At 45.3% G+C, this 25,221-nt stretch overlaps 1 protein-coding gene across 18 annotated transcripts in view; it reads right to left on the reverse strand.

Moving 5' to 3' along the window:
• The window catches only part of Ldlrad4 (low density lipoprotein receptor class A domain containing 4), a 303,729-nt gene that overhangs the window by 248,254 nt on the left and 30,254 nt on the right, over positions 1 to 25,221 (reverse strand). For 5 of the 18 annotated variants that reach the window (XM_075968377.1, XM_075968396.1, XM_075968376.1 and 2 more), the window contains exon 2: positions 21,314 to 21,453. The exons of 5 other annotated variants lie outside the window; for them this stretch is intronic. The gene's annotated coding sequence lies outside the window, so the exon portion shown is untranslated. Of the gene's footprint in view, positions 1 to 7,307; positions 7,526 to 12,165; positions 12,185 to 16,862; positions 16,881 to 17,432; positions 17,452 to 20,903; positions 20,923 to 21,313; positions 21,454 to 25,221 lie in introns of those variants that run through there. 8 more of the 18 variants (XM_075968384.1, XM_075968398.1, XM_075968383.1 and 5 more) reach the window with 6 other exon arrangements.

Here is a 25,221-nt window from a genome sequence, read left to right on the forward strand (position 1 = left end):
ATCACGTGGCCCTTCTTACACTCAGTGGGTCACAAAGCAAAAACGAAACAAAAAACTTGAAAGGAGGATGGGAACTCAGTGGGAGAAATGAGGTTCAGTGGATGCTGGAGGAAGAAAAGAGAGGATCTATGTATGACCAGAACATTTTATATGCTCATAAAAAATTATCAAAGAATAAATTAATAAAACAAAGAAATGTATCCCAATAAGCCAAACTTTTATCAAATATCATCTTTGTAAATTTATTATCTAGCAGCACAAGGTTAAAAGCAAAAGTTCCTTACAAAAAGGTCCAAGGAAAGACTTAGGATTCATTTTCAATTTTCCTTTCTTATCAGTAAATCTTTAATTCCTAAACAAATCCCTGTGAGGGCCCAATGATCTGGTTATAATTCTAAAACAAGATTCTGATACAGCCTCTTAAAGAGCTATTTTAAAAACCTCATAAGATTTTTAAAAATATATTATTTTTAAATCTTTTAACTAAGATTGTGTTTCAATTGTTTAAAAGTTGGGTTCAGGGTTGGTGAGATGGATCAGTGAGCAAGGGCTCTTGCCGCCAAGCTCTATTACCTAAGTTCAGTCTCCAGAACCCAACCAGAGTACAGAGAGAACCAACTCTCATAAGAGTATCTTCAGACTTATACACATACACACACTGTGGTACACACCCATCCACACACATACACATACCAAAAAAATTAGATAAATAAATGTTAAAATTGTTTTTGAAGAAAAAAAAAAGACCAAAAAAAAGTTGATGGCTTCAGAGGGTAAAAGTGTTTACCATATGAACCTGACAACTTGAATTAGAAGAAAACCAGCCCCCAAACACTGTGCTGTGACCACCACATACACACCATTGCACCTACACACACACAGTAATAAAAAATGTTTAAGTTGAATGCTTAAGTATTTTCAGAGTTCCATTACCCTCAAGTAAAAAGTTATGTTTTTACTGTAAAGACAAATAACCCTGACTAAAGTTCTATCATGTAGATTTTTGAAAGGGCTGATTTCAATATAGTTAAAGTACTTCAAAGTAAAAATACAAACTTTATTCATTACAGAAACCTATCACAATCTCCAAAAGTCTATACTTGGGAACTTATTATGTACTCCCAGGTCTTCATAAATCACTCAGTAAACATGAACATTACCCTCTCAGACATCAGGATTCTCACATCCAAGCCAAGAAAAACTAAAAACATCGGTTCTGTAACACAAGGCTGAGAATTTCAACAAACTCACCTCTTCCCAGCCTAACTTCAACTCTCTCGGGCCCCTCTGTAGCTGTGAAAACAACAATAACCCGCAGATTAGGGTCCTCTTGAGGAGGCAGGTGGTGAGCTGGCAGGGAACCAGCGTCCCCACAGACTTATGCTAAAGATGATAGGTCCCAGGTCAGAATGCAGGCCTAACACCTACCCAGGTTTTCTCTTTCCTTCCTTCTACAGAACTCACCATGCCTTTTCCAGAATCCCCCTAGCACATGCTCAACACAAAATCCAGAGCTTCCAAGCAAAAAGGACTACGCATGATTTTGCTAAGAAAACCAGGGTTTCAGAGAATGAAACAAACGAATACGCACAGTCATGCACAGGAAGTGCCGGCTGGGCTCCTCATGTACATACCCTGCTGCTCAAAGTATTTGAGGAATCCACACGTGGCTTTCCAACGTAATAAAATACAGTCCTGTGGGGCCGATAATCTTGCTAACCCCAAACCATCTCCTGAAAGACATGTTCCTGACATGTTTGTGGGCAGGAGAGCCTATGAGGCGTAAGGAACAGGCAGGATGGGCTGGTACTCCCGGAATTAACAGGTGGCAAGGACTTTTCTTGCCACAAGACAAAGTTGCATGGAAGGAACAATACAAAAGCAGCAAGGAGAAGTCAGCCCCGTTCTCCCTTACCTTCTCTGTTGTCTGTTTCTTGGCAGTGTTCAGGGCAGAACCCAGGGCCTCACACACGCGAGCAAACAAATGCTCTACTTTTGAAGTTAGGCTGGGAAGAGGGGAGTTGGTTGAAATGCTCAGCCTTGTGTTACAGAACTGATGTTTTTAGTTTTTCTTGGCTTGGGTGTGAAAAGCCTGATGTCTGAGAGGCTAATGTTTACTGAGTGATTTATGAAGGGCTAAGAATATGTACAACTCGGAGGTTTGGTATATTTTCTGTTTTGTTTTTGTTTTGTGTTTGTTGTTTTATTTTGGGGGCAGGGCCTTTCTGATGTGGGATTCCCCTCTGTATGCTGCGAATATCATGGGCTAATAAAGAAACTGTCACCCCAGCTGCTACGGTGACTGCACACAGCCTCCACCTCTGGCTGACCATCCTCACTGTGGCTACGCTACAAGTCTGAACATCTGTTTCTAAAGAACAAAAAGGCAACCATTTCATGATGCTCTCTGATACTTATTCCACGACTATATACATTAATATGTATTATATGTACAACATATATTAATATACATTACTGTACAGTGTGGCTACATGGAGCAACAAATAGACACCAACCTGATGAGAAAGAACAAGAGGGATTCAAAATCAGAAACATCACCTATTTGGCCTAGATTGAGTTTCTATCCTCAAATTGAAACGAAGGGCCTCGTCAAAGAAGATACAATAATGAAATGTCCCATCTTGCCACTGTAACAAGTTGTCTTTCCTGGACCTCAGAGCACAGGACTCAGGGTCCTTCCTGGTATCCATGAGTGCCCACTTGCTTCAAAACCCTGACAACCATCAGGAATGCTTATGGCTGGACCTTGCAGCTGAGGAGCTGAGGCACCGCACGTTTCATTGGACAGCGGACAAGACTGTCCTCCAAAGTCTGTGAGAAGACAGAAGCAAGGCAGAGGCCTCATGCTGGAGCCTCCCTGGCTCTTCTCCATCCAACCACAGTCTTCCACCAAGGAAAACGCAGGCCACCTACCCTATGCAAACAACAGCCCAGTGTCCCATCCTCTTGTGGCTTTAATACCTTATCCAGGGGAGCTCAGAAACTCCACCTCTGAAGCCATTTAGAAGGAAAACAGGACAAGGCCACCCTCTGGTGATGCCATAGTTTTGGGAAGAATTACAACCAAGAGGGCACTCCTAAGTCCTGCACCAAGTACATGAAGCTCCATATATGTTAGCATGCAGAGGCACACAGATATACCGCTGGAGCAGGTCCCAATGCACACGGGAGGAAATGAAAATTGGTTTCTGTGACTGAAAAAGCATGGGATAAAACTGGACTCTCTGAACATGGCAAACAATGAGAGCTGATGAGACGCCAAGGACAACGGCAAGGGGTTTTGATCCTACGTAATGTGCTGGCTTTGTGGGAGCCTAGCCAGTTTGGATGTTCACCTTCCTAGATATGGACGGAGGGGGGAGGACCTAGGACTTACCACAGGGCAGGGAACCCTGACTGCTCTTTGGACTGGAGAGGGAGGGAGAAAGGAGTGGGGGGAGGGGGAGAAGGGTGGGAGGAGATCCATACATGTGCTATGATATCAAATATATACATAAATAAACAAGCATAATTTTCAAATTTTGGAAAACATACTTAACCCTCCAGCCTAAAAGACATTTCATCTTTGGTTGCCGGTCCTTACTTCAGTACTGGTTGTAATCCATTGAAACCATTTCTGAGCCAATGAATTTTGACATTCAGAGAAAAATAAGCTCTGGCCTGCCTGTAAAACTTGACTGTTATTTCTAGCCTTGACTTGCAAGACTCATGAACCCAAAAAACAGCCAAACAAACCTCACTCACCTATACTACTAGTGTGTGGACTTTTCTAATGAATCTGGAATCCAATATTCTGAAATAGCTTAACAAAAGCACGTTTCACTGCCACAGCATCGTGGCCTTGGCTTTCACAGCTTAATAGCTTGTAAATGGTCATTCCAGTAGGCTTAGCATAAGCTCAACGTTGCACACCAGAAAAGGCCAATTGGACTTCTGCAAGCCTGCCGTGAGCCCCAAGGCTGTGGGGTTTTTTTGGTTTTGTTTTTGGGTTTTTTGTTTTGTTTTGTTTGGTTGGTTTTTTGTTTTTCGAGACAGGGTTTCTCTGTAACTTTGGAGCCTGTCCTGGAACTAGCTCTGTAGACCAGACTGGCCTCGAACTCACAGAGATCCGCCTGCCTCTGCCTCCCAAGTGCTGGGATTAAAGGCGTGCGCCACCACCACCAGGTAGGCTCTGTGTTTCTAACAAGCTCCCAAGAAATGTGAAGCACAATTGAGTTCCCTAACAAAGCACCCTAGACCGCAGGTAGGAAGGTGGGCAGCCAAGTTCAACTTTCCTAGGCATGTGCGTTCGAGTTGGGAACAAGAGCCTGCTGTGACTGATGCTTAGGCAGGGCCCAGCACCATGCTATGCGGATGACTCCTTAATGGGAATACAGGAATAGCGGGCTGAGAGCAGCAAGAACAGGCAAGAGAGTACTGCAGTATGGACACCAACGTTGGAAGTGGCCCGGTACGAAAACCTTATCCATTCAGAGCATGGAAGCAAGCACGCGTGGGAGGAACTTGCACTGCCAGTTCTGCTGACCTAAAGGTGCAGACGTGTTATTTCTAGCGGTCTTGGCTTAGGCTTTTAGCTTGATACGCGCTGATGTCAACTGAACTCATCATTCAGACTGGCTTTATCAGGTGAGGGAAATGATCATCTACCCTATTTTGTTCAAAAAGCACATAGTTTCCAAAGATTCCTTTATCCACACTGACAATTCTAATCAAAACTAGACACGTGCTTCTGCTGCCTCACTAAGACTTGCGGAGCACAGCATCTGACGTCAAGACAGGCAAGCACTGTTTTGTAGGCCAGTTACTCGTACTCTATAGGGTCACAAGTTTTGCTTTTTTTCTTCTTAATTACCAAGTTCCTCTTGCTTATATAATATTATTAGAAGCCTTTCCCAGCATTTTCTGCATGGGACTATGGAAAAATAACAGAGTGGAAATCCCACCCATCTCCGAGGCCACTGTTAGTCAACTAGAGTCTGGGCATGCTCTCCCGTGTGTGCGAGACTCAGCCAGTGTAAAAATAAACTTCCAGAAAAGGAAATGCCTACTGGGCAGCCTCTTACTCAGACCCATGAAGCCTTTCCTCATTCTTATGGGTTACATTAAATCTAAGAAGCCCAGAGCACTGTAAACTGGTTTGCTACTTTCCATACTTGCTGCCAATTTTCCACTTCTGCGAAACCAATTCCAACTAAATAAATAAATAAGACAGTAAAACTCTCTAGCTCCCCATACAGTCTGAACTATTTGGGTAATGAGATAAAATGGCGCAGGAAAAAAAAAAGTCCTTGGCAAATAATGTCAATGTTCATTTATTGTTTTTATTTTTAAAGTCACGACTTAGTCTCAGAACCATTTCCTCCACCTGGCTCTGGAAAGCTTTTGAAAAAGGTGGACATTGTCAAACAATTGTCCTGGGTTTGGTTGTTTTAAGGCATATGTTTTACTACCTCATAGCTGAAGGAGTTTCTCACGGAAAGCCATCCAAACCACTGGCTGGGCTGAGGCTTTATACAGATTTATGACAGACCACTGCATAGCTCCTAAGTGGTTTACGGTTCTGCTTTGGGTACTACGTTAGCCTTAAATAGATATAAAATCTGAAGCTAAAGACAGAGGAAAGGGAAAAAAGGAAGTCAAAGAGGAAAAGCTGCAGTGCCTCAGGGAGCCAGGCCACACTAGGGGACCTGAACCCCAGAGCAGAATGGGGTGCTTCGGCTGCCCAGTGACAGGTACAGGAGGTAATAGTACAGCCCAGTATTTTGCATCCCGACTCATTAAAATATCTCCCTTCCTCGCTGTCTACAGTATAAAACTCAGATATGTAGCAAATCACCGAGATGCGTCAAATTTTCAACTCCTCCCAGGAAATGTGCCCTCACTGATTCAGAACCTAACTGGGGTGTTACTCGGTCACCAGAATCCACATGAGAAGGAAGACAGTTACAGCTGCAAGACCTTGACACACAGTGTGATTGGCCAACTTCCCCCTGATAAGGGGGTACTGAGATCAAGAAGGAAGAAGTGTCAAGCAAGGAGAAAAGCAAGAGGGACAGAAAGGGACAGAAGAAAGAAGAGTTGAGCACAGCAAAGAATGCGCAGGTCCAGAACTGGCGGAGAGGAAAGGCAGAGTTCATACTGTCTGCAACAGGTGCACCAGGAGCCAACGTGTGCCCAGCATGCGTCACTGAGAATGAAGACAATCGACACACTACATGCGGTCTCGGCCTCAGGGGACGTTATCTCTCCATGTCTTTTAATATGCAAAAATTAAGAAAACTTCAGTCGAAGTTTTCAAGGACTGCTGGTGACTCTGGGCATCTGTCACTCCACATCACATCCTTGCTCTCACTAGGGACCCTGCTCAACCATCGTCCCATAGTCGCTGTCACCCAGTGTGACCACGTCACCTTCACCTCTGGCTATAACCTTCTGGAAAAGCAAAAGATGAGAAGGAACCAAGGGAGCAGGTGAGATCCAGGCAGCTTCAGAAACGAGCCTTGCTCCCAGCAAAGTTCCATGGCAGGGAGAGCTGGGTCTGAGTGAAAACAGACAGCTGGTCTCCAGGATGAGAACGCCGCACAAGTTGTTTTTAGAAAGTAAATTAACATTCGCGAGCTCTGCCCCTGGAAAACTTCACAATCCTGATAAAACTGCCCTCATTCTTCTCAGATTCCACCATAAAATGTGACAGGTGGACTTGGTGCTGTTAGTTTTTAAATAAATAGATCAGACCACTCTGTGATAACTGCTAATGCTGTGAGCCTGTGCTCACGCTCACATGCTCACACACACACACACACACACACACACACACACACACACACACACACACGGGGGGGGGGGGAGGTAGCGGGCAGTTCCAATTATCAAAACTAGAGTCTTCAAAACTTCTCTGATAATTTAAAAGTACAGTACAGGGCAGAAGATTTTAAGTGCATGGCATGGCTCTGCATAAGCAGTTATATGCAGTATTTCTAATGGATTTAGCCCTCGAAGGCAAAAGTACATTTTTGCAAGCACAAAAAATAAAAACTGCTAAGTAATTTTTCAGAACTGCAACCTGAGAATATTTTGGTCAACATCTCCTTCATCATATTACTCTGTTGACTGTGACCAAAACATAAGCCAAAAATCCAGGAAATTACGGCCCAGGGAAAAGCTTACACGTAAATGTACAGGAAGGATTGGTTCAGGCAACATAAAAGATTGTCAGTCTCATTGAAACATTTAAAATGCGGCGGTTAGTATTACTCTTACTCAGAATGTTGTGTATTTCATCCTACCTGGAGTCAGTGACATGCCCCCTGAGGGGGAAATGGCACCCCGAAGACAACAGCTCCAAAGACAGAGAAGAGCCAGGATCCCAGGACAGGGTTCAGGCACAGGTAAGGAGTCTGGCCACCACTGCAGGGCTGGGTGAGGCAAGTCTCCAGTTGCCAGGCTTACGCATAAAAGTTATCACCAGCCAACATCCAAATGTAAAAGCTCCTTCAGCAGCTCTCTTGGATTTAAGATGAAAAATAAACAAATTAAATAAATAACATTCTTGACCATGCCCACTTCCAACTCTAAACTGCAAAAGGCGGCCACTGGACTGTCAGAATCCTTCCATCCCTAGGAAGAGGACCATCACACCAGAAGCAAAAGAGAAAAGTCTCTCTCCTCAAGACTGCTGCACAGACCTGAGTGTGTAGAGCTTCATGCAGGGTGTGGGAAGAGCAGGCTGTGCCCTCAAGGGTATAGTCATGAAAAGAGATGAGCACGGTGAACTAAAGAGACGAGCAGAATGGCTTCTGTGTTTCTGGGTCCAGAGAAGAAATGAGTAAGAGTGCTAAAAATAAATCAGAAAAGACGGTGGGAGAAGTCTCAAAAAATATCAAAAAAGCAAACAACCCAATAAAAAAAATGGCCAAAGAACTAAATAGGGAATTCTCCAAAGAAGAAATACAGATAATAATAAACATTTTTTAGAAGTGTTCAACACCCTCAGCCATCAGGCAAATGCAAATCAAAACTATTTTGAGAGTCTAGCGCATGCTTATCAGAATGGCGATCATCAAGAAAACAAATGTGAAGAAATACTGGCAATAATGTGGGGCCAGAGGAACTCTTACTGTGTGTAGGAGCGTCAACAAGGGTAGCGGATATGGAAATCAGTGTGGAAGATGCTCAGAAAGCTACCCTGTGACCCGGCTATCCCACTCAGCATATACCCAAGAGACTCCGTAGACTTGATACCTACTCAGTCATGTACATAGCTGCCCTAGTCACAATAGCGAGGAAATGGGATCAGCCTGGATGACCCTCAGCTGATGGACGGATATGAAAATGTGGCGCGCATACACGATGGAATTTTATTCAGCTATGAGAAATATGAAACTTCCAGAAGGGATGGAGCTGGAGAAGTAGTCGAAGCAATGTAACTCAGACCCAGAAAGACAAGCGACCCTTGGATCCCAGCTTGGAATCTTCAGATTTATGCGTTTCTACTTGGAGTGCGTGGAGAGGCCAAGATGGTAGGAAGGAGCTGAAGAGGGGAAAGAAGCCTTAAGGGAAGAGAAACAGCATGAGCCGTACAGTACAAAGTAGGGGGTGGAAAGATTTAAGAGAAATGAAATGGGCAAATAGCGGAAAAGACGGGGTAAGAGAGTTAACTAACACTAAGACTTGTGAGCTATTATTTATGGATAATTTACATTGGTATAGTTTTTGTATATTGATACAAGTTCAAATTATATTTGTTACTTTTGTTTACATTATTTGTACATATATACAAAGTTATTTTGTCAGATTGTATATATGCATGTTTCCGCCGGGGTTTAGGACATTTTGTATATTGATACAACTTTTAGGGTATATTTTCTTTTTTTTTGTTAGATTTTGCTTTATTGATATGATACTGAATCTAGGGTATATTTTCACATTATTATAGGTCAATAGTTGTTCATGTCTGTTGTACATACAATCAGATCAATTCGGTTCTTTAGATACATAGAGATTATATTCTGTCTAGATAGGGAATCTTCAACCACTTCAAGGATCTGTGGAACATGGCATTTAAATAACTTAGGGTTCTGTTGACATGAGACATGATTGCTCCTGACAGCACCAATCTATTCCCGAGAGAATGTTGAGCACTGAAGACACTCCACTTGGAGCTTGTTTTCTTCTTGGCAAAACTGGCCTTTGGGCAAGGAATTGACAATGCCTCAACCACTGACAAGGTACATGGTATCTGGAAATGGATAAGCAGGACTGTCAAATCTTGCCAAGACAGGGTAAAATGGTTTTGAAAAACTTCCTGCCTCTGAAAATGGTCTGTCAGTTACACTAGGCCTTAGCCAGAGTTGGTTGATTCAACATTGCAAAATGAGACTAGTCATATATTGCTCACTTTGGAAGTTACTTGATTGTACTTCCTGCCTGCTCAAGTAATATTATCTCCCTTTTCAGGCCTTTGATGAAATAGAAGATTAGATAGTCGTAGTTACTGTACTCTTAAGATCTAGCCAAGCCATTTCCTATACAAGACTTAGACTCCATAGGATAGAATGTTTTTTAAAACATTTAGCATGTGTTCCTTGATTAATATTGTTTATGCTGATTGTAATTCTAATCTTATACTTGATATCTGTTCCCAGTGTATATTGTTCCGTATCGGGTTTGGAACTCTCTTAAACAAAAGGGGAGGTGCTGCAGGAGCTCCTTCTGCTCCTTCAGCCTTTAAGATACGAGCCCATGGGGCATGGTCTCTTATACTTTAAAAAGCAGCGGAAGGGGCGCTCTCTTGCTTCCGGCTCCCGTTCTGTAGGCTACACTGTTTTTTGTTTTGCAAAGAGAGGACTGTTGTTTGGGACTGTGATCTCTAAGTTTTTCCCCTCAAATAAATAACCCTTTTTATTATCCCTAATTCTTAACTGGTGTGGGATTATTTTGCGGCTTCAACTAAGGGTATTTGAAAGCAATATACAAGCCTACTATTTTGTAAATGAATTCAAATGTAAGCTACACATATACACATGCATGCACACATACACAGAGACATCAACCTGGGTCTGAGCTGGGATCTCCCTCCCGGATGGCTAGGTTTTATGGTGTTTAAAGGTGTCGGGAAGCCTGTTGGGAAGAAGTCAATGGTCTTACCCATCAGTAAAACCTGCAAACAACAATACCAACCTGCCAGGCAAGATATGCCAACTGTCTCAGTGGTGCCAGGAACGCTTCTGCTTCCCGATTGGATTTGAGACTGACTCCATAGGAAGGAAGTCACTGCTGGTACTATAAACCTGGAGCACTCAGGGGTACCTACTACTGTTGTTTTGCTAAATGAGCATGGTGTCAAACTGCCTTCTCAACATTCACACTTGTTCCCATGAGTTAGTGGTACATGTAACCTCAGTCGGAGCAGTCTCTGTAGATGCTTCAGAGATTCATAACTTGTCAAAATGATGAGGCAAGTGATTGTTGAGTGTTCAATAGAAGCAGCTACATAACCCCCTCCAAGGCCCAGGAAACATCACAAAAGAGAGGGCTATAAGAATACAGAGCCGGAAGATGGCAAGAAGCTCTGTGAAACTGTTTCCTGGACATAACAAGCTGTGGTACCCATGTCTTACTCAAATAAATAACCCCTCCCACCCACGCTCATGCAAGCAACCCATAACCTATATAAATACCACAGGAGACACACACACACACACACAGAGTGTACAAAAACAGGAAGACAACTTGTCGGAGGGGGAAGGGAGCTCGGCGGGAGTGGAAGGCAGATAAGAGGATTGTAGAGAGTGGATATGATCACAATATTTCACCTATGTATGAGATTGTGAGAGAAATGCAACTTTTGAAATTCCCACAAAAAAAGAAAACTTTGTTTTTGAAGTCTAGACAGGAGCTATCGTCCAAGCTCAGTACCGGTTATGTCCACAAAGCCAGGAACTCTCACCAGAGGTACACCAATACCTCACACAGCTTGCCGTCTTCTGAGGCAGACCCTCTTCGGGTGGTGTAGTGATCCGAGTAAGAAATGGCCTCCATAGCCTCGGGCATTTGAACACTTGGTCCTCCGTTGCTTTGGGAAGTTTAGTTGATACAGCCTTACTGAAGGAAAGATGCTAACTGGGGGCAGGCTTCGAGATGAGAAAGCCTGGTACCACTTGAAATTTGCTCTCTGCTTCGTGCTTATTTTGAAGATGTAAATGCCCAGCCTCCTGCCCTGGCCACCGGACCTGCTTCTTGCTACCACGTTTCTCCATCACTGTGGAGACTCTAACCCTATGGAACCAAAAATAAACTCTTTCTTCCTGAAGTTCTCTTTCCTTGTGGTAGGGTTTTATTTTTAATTATTGTATGTGTATGGGTGTTTTGCTTGTGTATATGCCTTTGCACCCTGTCTCTCTGGTATCCAAGGATGCCAGAAGAAGGTTTCTGATCCCTTGGAACTGAAGTGTCGTGGCTGTGAGCTTCCGCGTGGGTGCTGGGTCCCGGGTGCTCTGAGCCACAGAGCCATCTCTCCAGCCCCGATGCTCACAGTGTTCTGCCGCAGCCACAGAACAGTAACTAATGCAGATGGCGCCTAGGAATCTGCATTGTTAACTGGCTCCCAGAATAGTTCTTAAGATACACCAACAACATCTGAAAGTCGCAGGCCTGAACTCCTATCAGACAGATGGGGGAGGCAGAGAAGACCACGTTCAAAACTGGAGAAGGAAAGTCCCAAGGCAAGAAGGGAGGGGTCCTCAAGAGGGAGAAGGGAACCGGCCAAGGACAGCACACACGGCCGAGCGAGCTCGGAGCAGCTGGGCAAGGGTTCTCCAGGACTAACTGGAGAGGGGCTGCCCCTAGGGACAGGATTTCAGCACAGTCTAACAAGCCGCCAAGTAAGCAGGACCTGCTGCCAGCGGGAGGGTGAGTGAATAAGTGACAAGCCCTTGAGTACCCTCCCAGGGGGGAGGGGCATCTCCGAAAGACTGCCAGGAGCCCATCTTGCCTTTCTAACTGAATCACAGCTCAGACAAGATTTATTTCACTGCTCTGGAAGAAATAAAGAGGTGCGGCATATCTTGTTTCTGGAGACAGCGGAAGGCCTCGCTTCTTGTCACCGTTTTCAACAAATGGCAGTGAGCACAGAATAGTACTCACCTCAGCCAGATGATATTTGTGCCGCATGGCAGTGGCAGCTGAGCTAAAAGGCAGGCTGGAAAGGCAAGGTCATGCAAGCAACAGATCTTCAGCTCTTCCGTGTTCCTACAGAAGTGGGTGGGGGCAGCAGAGGAAGAAGGAGCTGGAGGCTCACACCAGGCCACACAGACAGGTGTGCCCTTCACTAGTGAAGCCTGGCAATGACAAGCCAGCCCTGCATGCAAGATGGCTGCATCACACCGTGTAAGGCAACCCTGCAGCAGATTCTGACCACGCTACAGTTGGAGAGTTCTGGGGGGGGGGGGGGGGAGACCCAGAGATACAACCATACCCCAAGAAGGGATACAGAAGCAGAGGTCAGTGGTAGGACTAGCCATCCAGAGGCAGTTACAAAGAGCCAAGCGAGAAATGTGGAGAATTGAAGACAGTAGCCAGGAGGATGGGGAAAGGAGTCATAGAAAAATAAGAATAAAAATTTAGCAGTTAAAAATGCAAGGCTTAGTGACATGGAGAACAGATTGTGGGAGAGTGGGGGTGGGGGCAGAACAACTCCAGCTTCGTGGTTTAAGCAACTTAGCTTTACATCAGGTAAAAGCAACACAAGCTCTTATATAAGCTACAGATCAATTTGCCATCTGCCTCCAACTTGAAACACTCAAAATCTGTTTGTAAGCCAACTCAGAATCTTCCAGATTCAGGAAGACGGTATTTTAAATACTTTTATGAAACAGCACAATTATGAAACACACCCGTGTGCCGGCTTCAGATACATCCTTCAACTACTCCTTTCAGCAACGCAGCTCAGAAATAGAAATTAGTCCAGATTTGAAAACCTGGCAAGAAGGGGGAAAGCTATAGAGAAATTACTCCAAAAAACCCAAAGCACAGCCATTTGCAGAGAAAAGTACTAACCAATGCTTTAATACCCGGATGGCTGAGTGAAAAAGAACACGCTGTAGAATGTCCAACGTGAGGTACATGTTAAAGGCTTCTCTGCCCAAGAATGTTATTTACCTAAGTTATAGGACTCAGGTTATCTGTGAGGGAAAAAAAAAATCTATCTTAATTAGCTATAGCAAATACTTCCCAAACTGTTCTTTTTTGGCTTCGTATTAAGATGGTTTTCTACTTATTAAACATGGGTGTGCCTGGTATTTTGGACATTCCCTTTGAGAAAAAGCAGAAAGCTTTGCTCTAAGGGTGTGAGTCAGGGGAGCTGGGAAGCCGCCCAGCGTCTGGTCCTGTGCTTCAGTGGCTGGGAATGTAGAACACCGTCTGGCAGGGCTGCCTCGGGTACATCCTCAGCTCTGCAGGCCTGCTAACAGGCTCTTTCAGCCCTCTACCAGTCCACACGCTAAGATGGCATGTAACCAAACAGCTAGAGAAATTCAGGTCTCGTTCTCAGGGTTAGAGGTGGTTTCACCTCCTTTCCCTGGTCCCTTGCAGCACCTTTAAGCCCAACCCCTCAAATACACTGACCTCTACCTAACACTGCCTTTGCAGACATTCCGGAGTTCTATTACAGTTCCCCAAAATTCCAAAGTAATACCGACTGTGCTTTAGAGGAAATAATTAATATAACAGAAGTGGAGCCCTGGGTATAACCTAGTAAAGACCCATTCATAGCTAATATGGTCCCTCGCTTAAAACAAGTATGCAGGCTGAGCCAGTTAAGTTTTAAGCACTGTATGCTACTACTGAATCTGTTGAGCTTTATGAGAACTCCCATACAGGATGCTAGAGAGATGGTTTGGTGGCTAATAGCCTGGGTTATTCTTCTAGAGGACCCAAGTTCAATTCCCAACACCCATGTGGCAGCTCACAACCATCTACAACTCCAGTTCCAAGGGATCCGACACCCTTGTCTGTCCTCCCCAGGCTCAGGCACACAAGCAGTACACAAAAATACACGGCAGGTAAAACACTCATAAAATAACCTAAAAAAAAAAAAGAACTCCACAAACTAGGAAAATACTATAACCAATATATTCCTTTTACAATATGGGCACCAAGGCACAGAATGGCCAGGTAAATATCCAAAATCATACAGTGAATTAGCAGGGGAGCTGGGATTTGGACCTTGGCAGGCTGAAGATGACTTCCTGACCTCTGACTATGACCAGGTATGCAGGCAGCCCTGTGCGGTGGCATTTGCTTCCCCTATCCACTGTCCTTGATGTCCCTCACCCAACTATTATTCCTATACTGACATGTTAACCTCCTGAGTCCTCGGGGGCCAAGCCAGACCACGGTTCTCATTCCCTACTTCATCTCTGCTCTCCAGTCCTGGAGGTACCTGTAGTTCTGTTCCCCAAATCCCACAAGTCTCTCCTTCCTAGGCATGGCCCAGAGACTGTATCTATGCCTAGAATGACATTCAGAGCTAGGTTTTAACACTTGGGCAGTCTTCAGTATGGATGGTGTCTTTAGAAATCCTGAAGCCTCCCTCTGAACTGGACAGCGAGTAGAAACACTGCCGTTTCTAACCAGAGCTCCATGTCCAACCCCGAGGCTGGCTATATGAACGGTGAGTGGGTCTCTTCCTGGCTCCGCGGGTCTCATCAGTACCACACTGTGCATAAAGATCTCTTCTACTTGGAGACTACATGGTGTTTTCCAACTTAGCAACACTGCAAAAACCATTCTATCAAATTTTGACTTTTTGAAAATCTTTTTCCCCCAGCATGGAGATATGTAATGTAGGCCTCTCTTAATGCTGGGCACTGGCAGTGGCCACCACTCTTGGTCTGCTCTGGGATGGGGGTAGAAAGCAACTGAGGTCCTGCAGTGTGCTGGACCGCTAAGCTGAGGGTCAACTGGTTAGGTGCATCCATGCATTATCAACTTGCAACAGATTTATTTGCATGTGGACTTTGCAAAAAGTGTCTTACAAATACAGATGAAGTTGGGACCACCCCCCCCCCCCAAAAAAAAGAAAGGACTAAAAGATGTAAAAGACTGAAGCTGAAAATTTAAGATCAAACAGCAAGGCTCCCCATTCCACAAACTGAAACAGGGTTTTTACCAACATTTCCTGAAACAGTCTCTACCCAGACAGATACTCTGCTGAGCATTTGCTCAAGAGTGTCTTTCCACAGAGAAGGAATCTCAGAGTTCACCAGGAACCAGGAATCCGCGGCCTTGGCTCAGAAACCACATTCTTTCCTGGCGAATAAGGCAAAAGAAAGCCTATCATCTTAGCAAGTCAAACCACGAGAAGTCAGCCTGTTTTTCTTTTTTCACCAGGAAATGGACTGCCGGGGAGGGAATTCCTCTACTCGCTAGAGCAGATCTGACATGCTGCAGCCAACAGGCTCATCAGTTCCGAAGGCCTGCTGTGCTCAGCTTCAGCCCCTCAGCCCTGAGCTCCACAACCCTCTCCTACCACTCTTTGGTGAGCGCAGAATGGAGAAAGTCAGTTGGGTCCTCTAACCTGGAAAAGAGGTAAGTGCAGGGCAGGAAACAAGTCTGAAATCTCAGCACTCAGGAGACTAAAGACAGGAAGATTATAAATTCAAGGCCACCCTGAGCTACGTGGACACACTAAAGCTCTGCCTTTAAATTCTTAAATCTTTATAATTTACAATGCGCATTGAAGGCAGGCCAACCGAGAGTGAGTAAGTCAGTTTCTTCTGTTAGAGAAATCTCCTAGCAGCCGCAAGGTCCTCAGAAAGGATCGCTTCAGCATCATGAACCCCTAGGGCTATCTCCGCAAAAGTCAAGGCAGACGGATACAGTCAAGGAGGAACTGACCACACTGTCGGCGAGATAGGAGAAGGGTGAGGGAGGGTCCGAGAATGGCTTAGGCAGAAAGGAAAGGAAACGGCAGGAGAACATCAACAAGAATAAACCACAATGAAGACAGCAAATCGGCTGACCAGAGACGTGGCCATCTAAAGACTCTCTTCAAGAAGCCTGTCACTTCCTACAAAGGGTCATGGAATCCCAGTCACCCCAAACTTAAGCAGCTTTTGCTACGTTCAAGTCAAACCACTGCACTCATCTATCCGCTGAGAAAGAATAGCGATGAATCGTGGAGTTCTCTCACACACTTGGGTCACTCGTGACAGTACACAACACAATGTCTCCAAGCGACATCATTTCCACCACTGCCCAGTCACTGCGTAGTCTCTGAAGTTTACCTAGTCTTATCCATCCACTAAAACCGGCGCTATTGTTCAAGCGGAGTTTCTCTACCAAGGCACCACTGACATTGGGGGCTGGACAACCCCATGGGTGCTCATATCCTGTCACTACAGGGCTACAACAACATCCCTGCTTTTTATCTTCAAGGTGCTAACACAACTCCTGTCTTCCAGTTATGAGAACTAAAACTGCCTCCAGACCTTATCAAATGTCTTCCTCTGTCGAGAACCTCTGCTAGAAAATATCCAGATTCATAAAAAAAAAAAAAAAAAAAAAAAAAAAAAAAAAAAAACCACCCTGAATGAAGATTTAGCACCCACGGTTCGCAGCCACAGGCTGCACTCTGGACCCAGATCACCATCTTGTACAGGTCTGAACGAGGGTGGAAATCGGGGAAATCTGCCACTCTTCATGGAAAAACAACCACTGTGTCCATGATCTATCAATGATGAACTAACTGCACCACCCAGAGTGACACAGGTCACAAAAGAACAAAGTGTATGACACCAAGTGTCCAGCTGCACCATCAGAAGAGTGACTGTCTCTGATACCCGAAAAGCCGGGGTTTCTGGAGATCCTTAAAAGGGAGATGATTTTCCAAACAGGGTCTTTGCACAAGAACCAGAGTACTTTCAGTCCACCGATTTTAAAAGACAGAAACCCACAGCATACAGGCCCGAGCCACCGGTGGCAGCCTGGGAGTTTGTGCGCATGCGTCCTCCCAGACTTCACCGCGGCCTGACTTAACAGCAGCACGTTTTAGCTGGAAATGGTCGGTGGCAGTTCATAAACAGCTCTGAATACAAACCCGTCTCAGAGGAGGCATTAACAAATCCCCACTTCTCGAGTTCCCACACGAGCAATTTTCTCATCGCTCCGACAAGAGAAATGTTTGCAAAGAAAAGCAGCAAACAGTTCTGAGATCTTTGGGCAATATTTTCCAAACAAGCGCACCACCGTACACCAAACAGCATCATGGCAGGACAAATCTCTGCCAATGTCTACACCCGCAACATGGTGATCAGGTGCTCAGCCTGACCACCCTCTCCCATTTTTATATTTTATTTATTTGTATTACTGCAGTAGGGGGAATAAGTCTTTCCCTCCACTCACTAACTTACCCTTTTCTTAGAAATTAGGGCCTTCTATTCCATGCCAGCATACACATCAGCTTACAGGGTGGGGGGTTCTTTTCCCAGCAATACTGAAGAGGGCACCTATGGGGTACCGTACTTCTGGAGAAAGTCTTAGGGTTGATTTGTAACTTGACCCGAGTATCCAGCACTGCTCTGGCCAGTGCGACACACCTGCCAGCCTTCATCTGATTTAACCCCAGCTGCTCTAATAAAACTCTGATCCCAAACAAACACACTTCAGAAACCTTTCGACTGTTTTAACGCAGCCCTTCGCAAACTTTGAAGTGTACAAGAATCCCCTGGGGATTTTGTTCAAAAAACAGGTAATGATATGGGGTCAGGACTGGGACCCAGATTCAGTTTCCAGCCTGGACCCAGTGATCTCTGATCCCCAGAGGAAAAAGCTCAGAGAGCAGAGCCGGGAAAGAAAATTTAATTTTTAAAAAGCCTATCACCCAGTTTGGCCTCAAGACTTCTGCGCTCAGGTGACTCTCTAACCTCAGCAACCTGACTGGGAGTGCAGAAAAGTATCAGACTGTCTGGGTTTGGGGCCCTAATTTAAGAGAAGAGCAGTTTCTACACCCAAATGGCAGGTCTCAAACATCAAGAGGGTAGACTTGAAGGTAAGCTGTCTTTGTTTGTCCCCACTTTCTGCTGCATTCAGAGTGGTTGGTGGGTCTGAATTTATCAACATATTTAATACAGCTCCAATTTTCAAGGAAATGATAATGTTTAAAACGTGTGTGTATTAGCCAGGTGTGGTGGCGCACACCTTTAATCCCAGCACACGGGAGGCAGAGGCAGGCAGATCTCTGCGAGTTCGAGGCCAACCTGGCCTACAAAGCCAAGTTCCAGGACAGCCAGAGCTGCTACACAGAAAAACCCTGTATTGAAAGAAACAAAACAAAACCTTTTGTGTGTACACAGTACACCTTCTGGAAAAAAAATCAAAGCTTTTTAAATTGAATCTTTCCTACCAAGAAATTCAGTTTGGTTTGTGGACAACCATTAACACTGCCAATGACCTAAATAAATGTCAAGTCATTTTCTACTGCGTTACTAAGTGCAGAGTTGGCATGCTAAAAGGCAGGCCAAAAACCAGGCTCTAAGACTAACACTAGTACTATATTGTCTTTTTGGTGGTGTTCACCATTAATCCCAGCCCTCGGGAGGCAGAGGCAGGCAATCTCGGAGTTCGAGGTCTACAAAGTAAGTTCCAGGACAGGCTCCAAGCTACAGAGAAACCCCGTCTCGAAAAAACAAAACAATCAGCAATGAAACCTACTCCTCCCCCAACCTTCCCTTTTATGATAATATACCCAGGTACTGAGACAGGCTCAGATCCACCCTCATCTTCCACACCACACATCCCAGTTCCTAACTCTCCCTTCCACTCCTGTACCTAATCAACCTAACCTGAGGGACCCAACCATCACCACTTCCTAGTGTGAACCTATGGACGGAACTCCAGGGGCATCTGTCTGTACAGTCCCACGGCCTGGCACCTCATACAGGTTGTGTGTCTGCCTCTCCCTCAGCTGTTCATAGCTGCTTATCACAGAATGAGACAACGACCAACCCACATATCTGACACCAGGCCCTTCTGGAGACAGCAATGAATGTGTCTAGCATCACAAAACTTAACATCACTTCTGCAAGTTCTGCTATTGATATTTTATTTAGGATTTTTTTTTAATTCCAGTCCATCAACAGAAGCAGATAATGAAGGCCTATTCACATTATAATGGCCAGGAAGGAAAGGGGGTAAGGGAGTCAGAGAAATGGCTTATTGAGTAAACCTAACCACTCCAGAACTGACATAGAAGTCAGATGTGGTGGCACCTGGAATCCCAGCAATCCTGTGGTGAGACATGAGACAGACGGGAAAATTGGCCAGAACCTCATGGACCAATTAGCCTTGTGTACATTTCAGCAGCAGAAACCAGAGAGACCCTGCCTCAAAACGAGGTATAAGATTGGTGTGCTGGCTTGTATTATGTCAACTTGACACAAGCTAAAGTCATCTGAGAGGAGGGAGCCTTAATTGAGAAAATGCCTCCATATGATAAGGTTGCCGGCCCTTTTCTTAGTGTTAGCCTTATGGTGTAGGGCATTTTCTTAGTGAAGGATGGGGGACAGGGAGGACCAAGCCTATTTTCTGAGTGGGATCAAGAAAGCAGGCGGAAGGAGACAAGCCAGTAAACAGCTCTCCTCCATGGGCTCTGCTTCAGCTCCTGCATCCATGATCCTGCCCTGCTTCAGTTCCTGTCCTGACTGCCTTCGATGATGAACAGAGATAAGGAAGAGAAGCCAGATAAACCCTTTCCTCCCCAGACTGCTTTCTTTGGTCGTGGTCACAGCAACAGGGACCCTCCTTAAGACAATGGAACCACTGAGATGACCCAGTGGATTAAGCACTTGCTCCTGGGCGAGCATGCGGACCTGATTCTGAACCCCTTCCCTGCAACCACACAAAGCCAGATGTGATAGCATGCATCTGTAATCCCAGTGTGCCTACTGCAAGATTGGTGGTGGAGAAACGAGAACCCCTGGAAGCCTGGGTGCCAGCCAACCTGGCTTAAGAACCAGAACCAGCGAACAAGAAGATCCTGTCCCTAACAATTTGGGAAGGTGAGGAGCAAAGTCTGAGGGTGCCCTCTGACCTTCACATGTGCATGGTGCCCACATTCATTCTGTCTCTGTCTTTGTCTCTCTTCCCACGCGCGCGCACACACACACGCACACACACGATTTGTTTTTAAGTGGAAGAAGAGACCCAACTCAAAGTTGCCCCCTGACCTCCACAAAGACACCATGGTACACGTCTACATTCATACACATACCCACACCAAAATAAAAAAAAAAAAACCTAAGACGTGAAGAAAAGGAAAGAAAAGGAAGGAAGGAAGGAAGGAAGGAAGGAAGGAAGGAAGGAAGGAAGGAAGGAGGGGTGGAGGGAGGGATAGGTCCTAATGTGCCTTTAAAGGCTATGTCCCCAATGACCTAACATAATTAATTCCATTAAGCCCTGCCTCCTGGGGGTGACAAACCCTCCAAGTCCATGTGCCTTTGGGGACACAGAAGAGAAAACCCTTTCCCTGCCTTCCAGACACTCGCTCAAGCCACGCCTGCCATGCCCGGCTCACCACGCACCCTGATGTCTCAGCTTCCTCTACCCGGGAAGCCTTCTCACCTTTACCATGAAAACCTCTTCCATCAGCTCATGGTCCTGGCACATGCATTCAGAAACTTGAGCTTCCTCACAGCGTAGGCTACGGCTGGTGTTCATACTCCCCCACGTAGTGTGACATTTTACTCTTTTGACTTTTTGTTTGAGGGCCCCACCATCCAGTTCCCAAATAAATCATAACGAATGTTTATTCTTAATTATAAACACCTGGCCTTGGCCAGGCTTGTTGCTAGACAGTTTTTCTTAACTTAAATGATCCCGACAACCTTTTGCCTCTGGGCTTTTTCCTTTCCTTACTTCTTTATGTCTTACTTTCCTTCTTCATCCGTGGCTGACTGTGTAGCTGGGTGGCTGGCCCCTGACGTCCTCCTCTCCTTGTTCTCTTGCTCCTCCCTTTCCTCAAGTCTCCTATTTATGCTCTCTGCCTGCCAGCCCCGCCTAACCTTGCTCCCGTCTTGATATTGGCCGTTCAGAACTTTATTAGACCATCAGGTGTTTTAGACAGGTAACGAATCACAGCTTCACAGAGTTAAAAACAGCATAAACAAAAGTCACACACCTTAAAACAACAATCCAACACCCCCAAAGGCCAAAGTTTGATTTCCATAGCTTGCTTCCTGCAGCAGTTCTACAAGCAACTCTACATGCAATTTTATATGCAATTCTACATGTGTACCTCTGAGTCCTCAGTTCCTTAAAACCTTCTACCAACTTCACAGCAAAGCACCAAGCAATTGGACTTCCAGGCTTATGTCCAGGGCTGCAAGCACAGAGGCAGGTAGAGAGGTTGACAGCACCCTTCCTGGTGGAGATTTACTGTCAAAAAAAAAAAATCACCCAGTTTGACATTTGGTAACACACAGGAACAAAGAGGCAAGGGCAGCCTTGTGGCCAAAGATAATCCAATAAGCAAAGCTTGTGTTCAAGTCTTTTTTTAAAAGAAAGAAAGAAAGAAAGAAAGAAAGAAAGAAAGAAAGAAAGAAAGAAAGAAAGAAAGAAAAGAAAGAAAGAAAGCCATGGTGAACGCTGATCACTGTGCCTTTAAGAGAACACAGGAAGGATTTCTCTGCTTCTCAACTTTCATTTTCTTTCAGCACATCCCTATCTCTACTCCAAGCTTTCATTTTCAGAAAGTCCCTCTCATGACAAATTGACTCCTGTTAGAGCCGTGCGTCACAGCGGATCCGAAAATGAGCCTTGCCTGCGGGTAGCAAATAAGCCACCTGAGCACATTGTCAGCCGCACAGATCTTAGTAACCCTCGGGCTTGGGAAACTTCTCAGGCGTGTGGGAAGGAAGAAAGGGTTTCAAGTATCATTCTTCCTAGATTCGCTTTGCATTTCTAAAAAGAAACTGAGCACGAGACACACTTCTCTAAGTAGCCTGAGCATGTGTGTGTTCAGACCTGCAGAGCATGGGAAAAGGATCTGTGTCCCCAACAAGCACCACCACTCATGTGGAAACTCCTCCCACTTCCCCAGAACCCTAACTCCTGGCAGCATGTGGGCAAGTGTGATGTCTGCCACCCAACTGCACCTCCACCCTTTCCTTCTGTCAACACCAGCCCAGAGCTCCTCAGAGAACAGGGCCCAGACCCCTGCCTACCACAGAAAATCCTTCAAATTGGGCACAGGAGATGTGTGCCAAGTGTCAGACAGGCCTGTACCTTGATCCCTGGGGCCCCGGTTTTCCAAGATCATGCGTCTGTCTCATGCCGTCTGTTCAATGAAGCCTTGTGGTGTGGCCAGTGGTTTGGAAAACTAGCAAAGTACAAGATGCAAACTAAACAGGAGGCCAAGCCAGCACAACTAGAGGGATATTGTCCTAGGAACAGGGCAGCCACTCTGTAGGGAGCTCACAGTCAGCTAGCCCTGCACAGAAACAACTCTGGGCATCAAGGGACATGGACAAATGTGCCTGTTTCTAAATGGCCCACACAAGGAGGAAAGATTCGAACACAAGTTAATGTCATTTTAATCTCTCTCCCCAGCTTCTAACTTTTCAGGGGTCTATCTATCCCCTCGTCATTCACATCAACAACAGGCCCAGACAGACAGACACCTCACCTCACTGGGGACCAAATGACTTGATGGGTTGATCCCACCATGGCTGACAATCCTTCCCTTCATTACTCTCATGGTTTCTACTTGTAATCTTCCTAATAAGACAACTGGAAGTAATAAAGGCCCTCTGAGGTCAGTCACTGGATCAGACAGCAGTCCTGAGACCCTGTCCTCCTACAGCACACCTAGTAGCACACCTACAGAGTACATAGCACATACTTGTTGAAGGAGAGAATGTATGTATGCATTTGAGCTTCGGCAGTAATGTCACGTTTGTGTTAGAAACTTAATTTTTAGCTAAGAGACATCCTAATGCTGGCTGGAAAAGTGAAATCCCCTTCAAACACACAAATAAACCTCCCCGGTGTGTGCGTGTGTGTATTTTGTCACGAACACAAAACTATCCTATAAGCTACTAACATCTTTTGAAGGTCAAGAGGAAGAGCAGCCTGCAAGACCTCTGCATTTGAATTCTGTTCATGGTACGTGCTCCTTAAAATGAAAATTAATCCCAAGGGGTTAGCAGGTGAAGCCACTGAAAGTGCGGTGTGAAATGGCTTGACAGGTAAAGCCTGGAGCCGACTGGGAGGCCACTGGTCCACTCAGCGACACATTTACTTACTCAATGATCATTTCAGAATAACACCAATGGGGTGTCATTCCGCCAGCAGCAGCCAGTAATCACCAAGGCATAAAAATGGAAAATTTCCTGGGGTAAGCAGAATGTGCGGAACAAAGGTAAACCCTAAATGCTTTAGCATCCAGGAAGTGGTGCAAGACCCTGACACCAAAGGAAGGCAAAATGTAGACAGATGATAATCTTTCCCAGCCAGGTGGTGGTGGCGCACGCCATTAATCTCAGCACTGGGGAGGCAGAGGCAGGAGGATCTCTGTGAGTTGGAGGCCAGCCTGGTCTACAGAGGACATTCCAGGACAGCCAGGTTTGCACAGAGAAACCCTGTCATGAATAACTTTAAAAAGCAAAAAAGGTAGTCTCTGTTGTTTTGACAGTCACTTTAGAAGCTCTCACAATAATTATCTCAAAAGCAGTGGGGGGCTATGTGGAGCCAGAGACGTCTCCACAACTTCCAAGGAGAACTGAATACTACCCATCAGTTCAAAGGGACAAATAGAGGCTCCAGAGTGAGCTTTCCAACAAACTTGCTAATGTACCTCTTGCATCTGAAGCGTCTCTCCTGGCAACTGCGACAGAATGAAGTAGGAAGCCCAGACAGTTCTCACCATCAGGGGTTCACACCACCTACTCAAGCAGATTATCAGCCAGAGATGACAACAAGACTTGCAAGCAGGCACAACCTTGCAGGCCTTGCCACTCACTTACTGCTGCTGACTGCTGAGGCTCATATAAACCTTCAGTTCCCTTAGAAGCGTGAGTCGCTCAGGACACTGACGTGAGACTGATCAAACTTCAAAGAGAAGAGCATCAGCTGGGATTCTCTAGCGTTCTCTCTAGAGAGCTTGAATTTTCACAATGGAGAAAAGTCAAAAATAAAGTTGTTCAAAGACTCAAAAGTATGGTGAGTGTCCTAGTTAGGGTTTCCACTGCTGTGATAAAACACGATGACCAAAAGCAGCTTGGAAAAGAGTTTATCTCAACTTGCAGGTCCTGACCACAGTCCATCACGAAGGGAAGTCAGGGTAGGAACTCTAGACAGGAGCCTGGTGGCAGGAACTGAGGCAGAGACCACAAGAACTAACTGTTGCTTATGCCTCCTGGTTTGCTCAGCCAGCTTTCTTACAGCACGCAGACCCACCAACATAGGGTGGGTGCCACCCACAGTGGGCTGCACGCTCCCACATCAATCACTAATCAAGAAAACAACCGACTTGCCTACAGGCCAACCATAGGAGCCCACAGTCTCAATTGAGACTCTTTGCAAATGACTCTAACTTGTGTCATTACATAAAACTAACCAACACAGTGACTAAATACAACGTGGCATGCTAGGCTTCCCTAGGAACAGCAAAAGGATATTCATAGAAACACTCATGAGACCCGAATCACGTCTGTGTTCACCAGCAGTTGTGTGTATGTAAGGGTGCATTGCTTTACTGTAATTCACCTGGTTAAGTAAGACATTAGTATCAGGAGGAGCAGGGTGGGCAGCGTAGAAGAATTTTCTGTATTATCTTCACAAGTCTGTGGTAAATCTCACAACTTTTAAAGGAAGGTTGTTTTCTTTTTTTCTTGTTCTCTTTTACAAGGCTTATCAGTAATGAAAGAGAGAGGGGGTATTTTAAAAACCAAAAGACATGTACATAGGAGAGAGACTCCTCGGGAGCATGGGAAGTTGAAGGGATGAGAGGGAGAATAATTAGAATTCTATACATTATGAAAATGCCATAGAACCTTTTTTTATTTTTTTAAAGGAATTTCCTTTTCAATTTTACAGCCATCCTGAAAGCAAAACCCCAAACACTACTGTTTCCGGGCACCTGAAAAGCTAGCTAGGGCTGTTTAAATCCTTTCCTTGCTCTAACAGAAGGGAAAGTCCCCACCA

Source organism: Microtus pennsylvanicus, chromosome 4 (assembly GCF_037038515.1).
Source record: "Microtus pennsylvanicus isolate mMicPen1 chromosome 4, mMicPen1.hap1, whole genome shotgun sequence".
In the NCBI taxonomy this organism is placed as follows: Eukaryota; Metazoa; Chordata; class Mammalia; order Rodentia; family Cricetidae; genus Microtus; species Microtus pennsylvanicus.